At 39.8% G+C, this 10,723-nt stretch overlaps 1 long non-coding RNA gene across 1 annotated transcript; it reads right to left on the bottom strand.

Moving 5' to 3' along the window:
- Nucleotides 1-1,180: 1,180 nt before the first annotated feature.
- LOC117661625 (uncharacterized) lies at nucleotides 1,181-9,296 on the bottom strand. The gene is made up of 3 exons (XR_004590080.3): nucleotides 9,161-9,296; nucleotides 6,128-6,318; nucleotides 1,181-1,324 (listed from the first exon to the last, which is right to left on the bottom strand). It is a non-coding gene; the product is annotated as an uncharacterized LOC117661625 (long non-coding RNA).
- Nucleotides 9,297-10,723: the final 1,427 nt, after the last annotated feature.

Below are 10,723 nucleotides of genomic sequence, written 5' to 3'. Positions count from 1 at the left end.
CATGCTGGCCAATGCTGGAAAGGATCTTCAAACAATGGTGCCTCCCTCGGCTAAGAAACAGAGATAAGCAACGCTCCCTAGAGTTGGACACAACGGGACAGGGGAACCCTATATTTTGTAATGTTGGTATTATCCTGCCTGGTGAAGAGATCTGAAACACTGAAAGTTTTTCATTCTAGTTCATGCTGAATTTACATTGACTGATTAGATTTAGTTGCAAGCCTATCCCCACTGAATTTGAAGAAAGCTAAACTTGACTTATTTATTGCTTTATAATTATCTAGGATTTCATCCATGACCTGAACTCACTGAATAGCTTCTGCTTTTCCCCCCATTTCAATGTGGAATCAACAATATTGACTCAATATTGACTCAATAAAAATATGAAAAGAGAATATATATGAAATATTTTAAATACCAATCCCCCCGCCCCCCCAGGTCAAATGAACTTAACAAAATTTACCCACCACCTTTTCTTTCTGGACTTCAGTCTCAGAAAGAAAAAAAAATAGCTTGGAAAGAAAATAGCTATTTCAGTTAAAAACAAGTCTTACTTAAAGATTAACCCAATTTGGAGTCAGACATACCATGTTTCTCCGAAAATAAGACCCTGTCTTATATTTTTTTGAACCCTGAAATAAGCGCTTGGCCTTATTGCCATACGCTCAAAAGCCCGATTGGGCTTATTATCAGGGGATGTCTTGTTTTGGGGGAAACAGGATAGCACAAAGTCACACTGTAGTTGTAACTTACTGCTTACTAGTTATTATGATTTATAGTTATCATGATATACATATTCAGCCCATTACAGTTTATTCCATACAAATGGTCCTGATTTACAACCATTTATTTAGTAACCATTTAGCATTATGTGGCACTGAAAAAAGTGACTCTACTACTGGCCCTCACACTTGTATGATTGCTTTCCCAGTTGGCTCCCGACAATTAAAGACAATGGGCAGGGGTGAAATGCTGCCGGTTTGGACTGGTTTGGGCGAACCGGTAGTAATAAAAGCTATCGGTTTGGGTAGTAAAAAAATGCTACCAGTTCAGACGAACTGGTATTTCTGATGATCAGCTGTGCCGCGTGATTTATATTCGCTAGAAAGCAGGAAATCCTGTTTTCTAGCGAATCTAAATCACGTGGCACAGCTGTTCCCCCCCTCACTGTTCTACTTACCTTAGAAAAAGCTTTTTAAGCCTTCTTTTTCAGCCCTGCAGGATAGCGTCTGTGGTGCGCATGTTCACACAAAGCATGTGTTTGGTGTGCACCACGCATGTATGTGCACAGCGAACCGGTAACAGACGTCGGAGGATTTCACCACTGACAATGGGGGAAATGAGATTCGCTTAACAACCATACCAAAAAAGGTCATAAAATTGGACACAATTCACTTAACAAACTCATCACTTAGCATACAGTCTCAAATGTGGCTGTACGTTGAGAACTACCTGTAAATAAATCATGACTGATACATTTTTAACATGATCAGTTCTTTGTAAGGAGCACTCGCTGAGTTCTTTCATTGTATGCTGTCAAATCAGTGTCAACTCATAGCGATTAAAAATAATATGTTCAGAGAACATTTATGGTATAGATGGGGACCTCCTGTAGCTGGGCTAGCATGCTTTTTGCACACCAACACAATCCAATGCCGTCTTGTGTCTGCTTTATCTGTTCAAGTATGTTTAGTTAAATCTCTGAGTACATCAGTCACAATTACCATAGTGTATATAAAATGTTGTTTATGGGTAAATGAATGAGGGCAAGCTAGTTGGTGAGACACAGTTTTCTATGCAGGATTTTCGGAAGAACAGAGACATCTCCAATGTGTAATTATGTATGCTAATTATTCTGGAGGGAAATCTATAATCTTGTCTATATAGAATATGTCTCGGTTATCCAAGAAGGCTGGGTTGTTTTCGTGCCACCTGTCAGATCTGCAGGGATAAACAGGGAGGATGAACAAAGCAATGAACGCTAACAAATTAAGCCATAAAACAGCAGATTAGGAACTTCCTGAGTAGCAATCATTCAAGTTCTACCTAAGCTATGATAGGTAGCCAATGTGCAGCCAACACTGGCCGCTTGTCCTTGGCTCCCTTTTAAGATCCACTGTTCCTGGCAGTCTGCAGACAAGGCAAGCAGAATCTATCTTCTCTTTCTTTGCTTGTCTCAATTTAATAAGTGCAAAATGTGAGGCTGAGCCAGTCTCTTGTTCTAGCTAACACTTCACTGAAGGTCGTTTCTGGGCCTAATTGCAGACATTTGCATTTACAGCCTGACATGGAACACCCTGAGATTGTTTTTAGTGATAAAGCAGAATATAATTTGGTGTAGTGTAAAGGTGCTGGCTTAGAACCCAGGAGACTTGAGTTCTGGTTTCACCTCAAGCATGAAAGCCAGCCAGGTGACTGTGGGTCAGTCACTCCCTCTGAGCTTAATCCATCTCACAGGGTGGTTATTGTTGTGAGGAAAATCTGAGCAGGAGTATTAAGTACGTTCACTGCCTTGAATTAACCAAACATATACAGTGGTCCATGATTTATAACCATTCCTTTAGTGACTCTTTGAAGTTACAATGACAGTGAAAAAGTAACTTATGATCAGTCCTTGCACTTACAACCATCGCAGCCTTCAACCACAGTCACATGATCAGAATTCAGGCATTTGGCAATTGGCATATATTTACAACAGCTGCCGTGCCTTGGAATCAGGTAATTGCCACCTGTGACCTGCATCTGTGACCTGCAACCACATGATTCACTTAGCAACTGCAATGATTTGCTTAACAAAGGTCATAAAATCAAGCGTGACTCATTTAACAGCCGCTTGCTTAGCAACGGAAATTCTGGTCCCAATTTAAGTCATGAAATTACTGAAGCTACTGTTAGGTCAAAGAACAGAATATAGGTAGCCCTCAAAGTACGACTGCAATTGAGCCCAACATTTCTGGGGGATTCAACTGGAAGCATCACGGCAAGGCAGTCGGGGAATTAGCGGGCTCTGATGAGCTCCACGAAAACCCGGACTGACGAACTGCTGCTGAGGGGCCCTCGGACCAGAACCGTCCTGTAGGGATGGGGAAGAAGGAGAGGCACCTCGTAAGACCGAAAGGAACAGGCAAGTTCCTCGAAGGTCAGAGGAATCTCTCTTCGATTTGGCACCGGGGACGGCAGCCATTGTGGCTGTCAAAAAGCTGGGGCAACCGGACTAAGTATTGAGCAGGAGCGGTGAATGTAACAGAGTTTTTGAAGCCGGGTGAGTGACAGCCAACCCACAGGCAAAGTAACAACAACAACAAAAATATTTTTAAACCTGAAACCCCCAGAATAAGAACAGTGGCTAACAGGCATGGGAGGAGAAAAAGAGGATGCAAGCGGAATTTAAAGGGACAAAAACCTGAAAAGAAAATTGACTTTTGGATAAAATTATCTGGAAAATTTTAAGAATTAGAAGAAGTAACCCCAATTTTGATTAAAGGATTGGAAAGAAAATAAATAGATCCTTTGTTTTTGAAGGCTAAGAAAAATAAAAGATAATTGGATATTAAGCCCCACAACAGAAGTGCTGTATACCTAAAGATAAAATAAAGGAGGGGGAAAAAAGAGAGTGAAAAGTATGTGTTTAATTTGGACTGGACTATAAAATTGATTTGGTCAAAGTTAAAAAGAAGAAAAAAGAAACTAGATTGCAAATGAGGATTGATACAAAATGAACACTCTGTTAAACAATTAAGAGAATTGTGGATTGTGGAGAGACATCTTCAGGAGAAAAAAGAGCATTGCAATTTGGAATCTTTGTATTGGAAAATTTTGAACTACATCAGTGATAATAGTCGTGAGAACTTTTGGGGAGGATTGCTTTGTCTGCAAGCGGCTTGACTTTAGAAAAAAAAGGAAACAATGGAACTTTTAAAACTGGAACAATATTAACACAGAAAGAATAAAATGGCGCAGGAAATTAGAGAAATGATGGAAATGATGTTCTCGTCGTGGAAAGCGGAAATAAGAGAAATAATTACAATGTTACATGGTGAATCGAAACTTGAGGATCCAAAAATTGAGATAGAGCATGCTCAGGCTAACAAGGAAACAAAGACAGAGAAGCAAGACACAGAGACTGAATATAAAGAAGAAGGGTATAATATAGAAAGAAGGGAAAAATTGAATTTGATTAGGATTAAGATTAGAGATGAGATTGAAGGGTAATATTGGTTTGTTAAAAAAAAATAGATAAGGAATACCTATGGCAAAAAGGAAATATAGAAGTTGTAAACTTAATTGAAATGACTAAATATTGTTTAAATTTGTGAACCGGCCAAATACTCTGTTCAAAGAAAATACATTTTATGTTTGTATGTGTGTTTGTCTAAAAAAATAAAAAAAACTTTTATACAAGAGCCCAACATTTCTGTTGCTAAGTGAAACATTTGGTAAGTGAGTTTTACGATTTTTCTTGCCATAGTTGTTAAATGAATCACTGTGGTTGTTAAATTAATCACACTGTTGTTAAGAGAATTTGGCTTCTCCATTGGCTTTGCTTTGCAGAAGATCACAAAAGGTGATCACATGAGTCTAAGACCATGGGACACTGCAAACATCATAAATACGAGTCAGTTGCCAAAAAAAATCTGAATTTTGATCATGTGATGGGGATGCTACAATGGTTGTGTGAAAATTGGTCATAAGTCATTGTTTCAGTGTCGTTGTAACTTGGAACGGTCACTAAATGAACTGCTATAAGTCAAGGACTACCTGTACAACCTAATTCTGCAAAATAATTGGCACTAAGACTGACTTCAGTGCATGCACACATAGGCACAAACACACACAAGAGCCACTCTTATGTTTTTGAAAAGCACTAACTTTCTGTGTCATTATATATGGCTTTTATTCTGATACCAAAAGCAAAAAGGGGCTGATTTTAAACAAATTCATAAAAACTAAAAATGCAAAAGCAATGAAGCTCTCCCAAATAAGTGGCTCTCCATGCGTGTGAGAAAACGTCATGTGTGCTCTCATCCTTGCAATATCTGATTTTCTTAAAAGTTCTTTCTTTCTCCTGGGGGCCTCCAAAATAAAAAGACCATGCCTTCTCCATTTTAGTGTGTCCTTGGGGAGAGGGGGGGAGCGTTGTTCAAACTGGACCCTGAGGAGCTGTGATGAATGTCTGCAACCTCAGCAATTTCTTGCTTTGGATGTTGCTGGGAATCAATACCCAATTTCCTATCTACTGTGTTAGAAAGGGTTGACATTCCTGTCAATATTTGCTTCCTGCTGTTTAAATCTCTGACCTTATCCCTTTCCAAGCAATCTTGAACCTATGAACATTGGGAACTTCCAGCATCGATAAAATGCTGCATAGGGACTGGCTCAGCCAGCAATCAGGAGAGAATTCATCAGTCCCCGCAATAGCTCTCTGGGGACGTGACCTGTCCCCTCCAACTGTCCTTGACAAGATCTGCTTGCTTATCAGGCATGTGCTTTGAGTCAACAAGCCCCAAGACATTGCTCCTCTTCCCAGGGGGCATATCAAAATCACAGCCTGACCCCTGTAGGTTGTATGGGAGAACCAAGCCCTTTCTAGGACAGCCAGGTTCTCCTCCTGCCCCACTGCCCGTGCTGGAAAGTGCCAATCCCCAAATTCGAGACCAGCTGATTCTGTTCTCTGCCAAGAGTTCTGGCCTCTTCTTTTCAATTCACAGAATGATTCCCACGGCTGTGTTAAGTGGCACAGCTTCCTGGTGCTCTTAAAGAGACTTTTCCTTCTCTTGGACTAACTGCTCTTAAAACTCTTTATGTTCCAGTATTGGGGTGCAAATCCGCCCTTCTTTTTCAATCCCTGGCCAAAACTAGGCAGAAGGCATCTGTGTCATTTATTATGGGAGAAAAGGGGTTCCTTCCTGTACTGGCTAAATTCCACTTTTTAAGTTTAGCATGAGGCTTGAGTTCTGTGGGTGAGCAAATATAGAAGGTGGTTTTTGCCGGTCGTGTTTCTTAAGGGACTAGTCGTCAATGAGTATGTTCAACATTAGTTATAGAATATGTTTTTAGTGGAACACTAATATGACACGTTGAATACAAATATAACCAAAGTTCACCTTGTGCAAATTGACCAAATTACCTTCCATGGCAGAACCCTTAGATAAAATCTTTCTCTGTCGAGCATGAACTTTCTCCATTTTTCCCTTCAGCAATCTTCATCTACTCTCCCATCCAACCAATGGTCCAAATTGCTAACTCTCATAAGATGTTTCACCATTGTATTTTCCCCTCACTTCCAGCCAGCCAGTGAATGTTCAAATGGTTTTCTTACTGGTTAAGACAAGAACACAAGCAATGCATATTAAATCTCAGTATCCACAAATTTGGAAGCTTTGCCAAAGGCCATCTAACTCATCCCTTGCCAATGCAAAGCATTAATGGGTAGCAGTATAGCTCATTTCTGTTGATTTTTGAAGGAATTTATATTGTTCATGCCCTGTATATCATGACTGGGAGTCACCAGAGAATTAGATACCTGCTCACCAGTGTTAGAAATTGGTACTATGAGACTTTTACAGTTTACAGCTCCCCCATAAACAGAAAGGTCCAGTAGAAAAATCCCGTAGCACCCTCTACTGGTTATGTAATCAGAGAGTAGCAAAACAATTCTATAGGCCTCCAACTAATATTGTGCTCTATCTCTCCTAATGCTGGGAAAGATTGCGGGCAAAAAGAGGGGGAAAACAGAGAACGAGGTGGCTGGATGGAGTCACTGAAGCAGTAGGCGTGAGCTTAAATGGACTCCAGAGGATGGTAGAGGACAGGAAAGCCTGGAGGAACGTTGTCCATGAGGTCGCGATGGGTCAGACACGACTTTGCAACTAACAACAACAACAAAATCTCATATATATCTACAATATGGTTGTAAAGTACCCACACTATTTACAATAAACAAGTTATGAATTTAGCTAGCTAACCATTCCCCATGGCAGACTTTGGGAAAAGAAATTCACCTGGAAATTCTAGTTATATAGCTCTGTACCATAGCAGGCAATTGATCGTTTAACTGGGGATCAAACAGGGTTTGAACTTGGGTTGTTAATTATCCCAAATAAGAACAGACTTGGTCCTTTTTATTTATTTATTTTTACTTCTGAAGATGCTACTAGTGGCATCTATAGGGTGTGGGGGAATTAAAATCCACAAGATGGCAGCATAGAGTCAAAATTAAAAGCCCAGGGTTTTCTCCGTAAGAAAACACCCCCCCCCACACTCCCCGTGGTGAGATCCTGCAAGCAGACACCATTTTCCAAGTGGCCAAAATTCATTGCTGGAAGAAAGTAAGAAAGCATTCTCTCTAATTCTTCAAGTTTCTCTCCTACAAAGGAGCCTGGAGCATGGAAAAATTAACGTCAGGAGCAGGAAACCAAGATGACATAAGAAATTGCTCAAGCAGTTTCTTTATTGCAGTTCACCCATAGACAGGAATCTTGCCAGACTAAAGCACACTTTGCATAACTAATCTGATAAATGCTGTGAAGAATTAGGGAAGATTCTTTCTTAGCCTCTTCCTGCATGCAAATCATTAATCCATCTCACAGGGTATAGGTATGACTCCTATAAGTCAATGCCAGATTCCATCACAGTATCAATATTTAGAACAAGAAAAAAGAAACTTAACAGAGGAAGATGCAGCACCTCTACTAAAAATAACAGAATATGGTATATAAAATGTGTTATCTATTAATTAAATTTGTATCCTGACTGCCTGTTTATACAATGCTCCAGGTGTCTTAATAATATAAGAACAAGAACAATATCATTAAAATCAAGATATAATCTTTAAGCAATCATTTCTAATTAGCTCTGAGAAAATGAAATTTACAATGTCCTGATTCAGCTAATTCCCTCAAGAAGCCTCAATGTGGCTAACCATGATTTTTCTCTGTTGGCCACACTTGGCTAGATTCACACAAATATATGAGGCCGTGAAGCAGGAGAGCAAGTGAATTTGTGGAGAGTTACCCTTGCTTCTTTCTGTCTCAATATAAGTGGCCTTCATGAAGCTACAGCAGTGCATCAGGCCATGCATGAGAGGCAAGCACGAGGGTTCTCCTCCGAAGGTGTTGCAATGGCCGCAGTCCCTGCCAGAACCCAACTCACTCCTTAATCCTGACAAGCAGGCCTGGTTCAAGATGACCTTGCCTAGTGCTATTTTCCTCCTCTTCAAGCGCTTCTTCATTGGGAGCATCACCCTTCTGCAGGATGCAGAAGAGAAGCAGCAGCCTTTCAGCTGCTGAGAGTAACGATGTCGACTCAGCACTGGAATCCAGGAAGAAACCTAGGAAAGTAAGACTGGGCACTTCTACCCCTGGCAGGAAGGTGATACCTTGTGAGAAGGAAGCTGCTGCAGCCAGTGAAGGAGCACCCTTTACTGGGGTAGCTACCAATCTGCTAGAGAGCTAAATTCAGGGTATTTATTGCAAAATAAAAGCCATATGGTTCTGGAACCTGAATATTAATTAGTACATCTAAAAATCAACCAACTCTGATGGAGACGTGCTTCTGTCAAATCTCTATTTGGATTTACCCTGTTGATGATGTTCTTCCCTGTTCTGACAGCAATCCACCTTTGAATGTTTTGTTTTTATTTTTATTTATACACACACACAGAGAGACACATACACACTTATATGGCACCTATCTCACAGTCAAGTGACTCTGGGCAGCTTGCAAATGCTATAAAAACGACGATACAAACATGAAAACTGTAAATATTAAATAAACAGAAATTTAATTAATAACCAGGATATGCAAATCTGTCTGCTACATTATTGCTGCCAAACTAACAATGTTGTCCAAACATTGCCTGATTTTTTTTATTGGTGACTGGGGAAGGGTGGGAGGGGTTGTTACACAAATGCATTCATCCATCGCCTCTGGATACCACACAGTTTGAGTAACCTGCCATAAACCATTTCTGGTTAACTGCAGTAGCTAAGCTTGAAATAAGCAAGCCACATTATAATTTAATGTCATGTACTAAATCAACCACTGACTGTAATTAGCCAAGAAGTAAGCTACCGCTTGCCAATATAGACACAACCCTTCCCCCTGCTCTTTGAGGTCTGTTACTTTGAAATACTGGGAGGGCTAAGCAGCTTTATCTTACCAATGTTGAAGGATAAGTCTCTTAGCAATAAGTTCAGTGTAGAGAATCAATTTCCATTGTCCAAGTATCAATTTCATGAAACAGATATCAGGAGGAGTCTGGTAGTACCTTTTCCCATTACAGGAACACATTTTACCTGAAGGCAAAAGCTTTCATCAGATACAATTCACTACAATATCAGATCCTTCTGGCTTTTTACCACCCATACACTAACATCATTCTCCTTCTACCATGTAATAAATATATAGTTCAAAAGAACACAGACATTGAAAAGAGAAAGTCCTTCCGTTTCTTATTAAGTTACAAAGTAGCAGAATAAATGCTCCTGGCTACATTTGAAGGGATATGAGCTGGACCTGTGACCCTGAATTGCAAATATCTCATTTATTTTATAACAATTATTGAAGAAGGAAAAGGAAAAGGAAAAAAGAATCTTTAAAAAGGGCGATTGCCGAGGCTTGAGAAGGGGCTGAAAGGGAGAGTCCTTCCGTTTCCTATTGAGATACAAAGTAACTGAATAAATATTTTTGGCTACACTTGAAAATAAAGCTCTACTTTTGTGTTTTTTCTCTTCCTGGAGATTTGATATTGATCTTGGTTGGAAAGAAGTTTTTTTTTTCTCTGCTGCCTCTCTTTTCTTTTTTTTTAAAAAAATAGTTTGTCTGTGTTGAAATATGGCATTAAAGCCAGGCAAACAAGCAATGGGGGGGGGGATTCCCCCATTAACAAATTACGTGACCAAGTTTTAAAGCTCCAGTCTCAGAAAACTGATTTTAATATAATTGAATTTCTTTTGGAGGAGATTGTAAGAAGGGATGAGATTGTGAATCAGAACTTTGAAAAATTTAAGCAGGAAATTAAAGAATTAGTGCAATTAAAGTTTGATATTCTGGATCGAAAGATTATAAAAATGGCTAATGGCTTTGCAGAATTTATGATTAAGTTGGATGAAAATACTAACTTATTAGAGTCTAAAGTGGAAGAAATTGAGGACAATTTGGATAATAAAATACAAAAAATTGAAAATGATTTGACAAACATTCAAGACAATAGCTCAGAAGAAAAACCTAAAATGGAGGTTGAACAAAAGTCTTATAATGCAGAAAATTTACAACAACGGATTGAAAGAGAGGTCCTAATGGTGCATTACAATTTTACAGAATATGCGATCAGACTCAGAGGTTTGCAGGAAAATAACAGAGATGATTTAAGGAAAATATCTTCTGAAATTCTGGCTGGGATTTTAAAGGTTCAACCTGAGGAAGTGTTTTGTAGGATTGACAGAGTGTACAGAATAAACTCCTGGATTGCAAAGCAAAGGCAATTGCCTAGAGATGTGGTGATTTATTTTACAGATAAAGAAATTAGGGGGCTTCCTGTCTGGTTTCCGGTGCCGCCAGACGGTCCTCTGCGACCGCCGCCCCGTTGCCTGTAAAAGAGCCGCCTTTACATCTGAAAGGCGGCTCGAAAAACTCCATTTCCTGATGGAAATGTGAGTCTGAGCGGGTGGGGGTGGGTAGAGCCCTCTGCGAAGTCCGCAGAGTCTTTTTAAACTCTTGGGGA

Source organism: Pantherophis guttatus, chromosome 2, assembly GCF_059756535.1.
Source record: "Pantherophis guttatus breed Tessera chromosome 2, ASM5975653v1, whole genome shotgun sequence".
Lineage (NCBI taxonomy): Eukaryota > Metazoa > Chordata > Lepidosauria > Squamata > Colubridae > Pantherophis > Pantherophis guttatus.
This window is presented reverse-complemented; position numbering and strand designations above follow the sequence as displayed.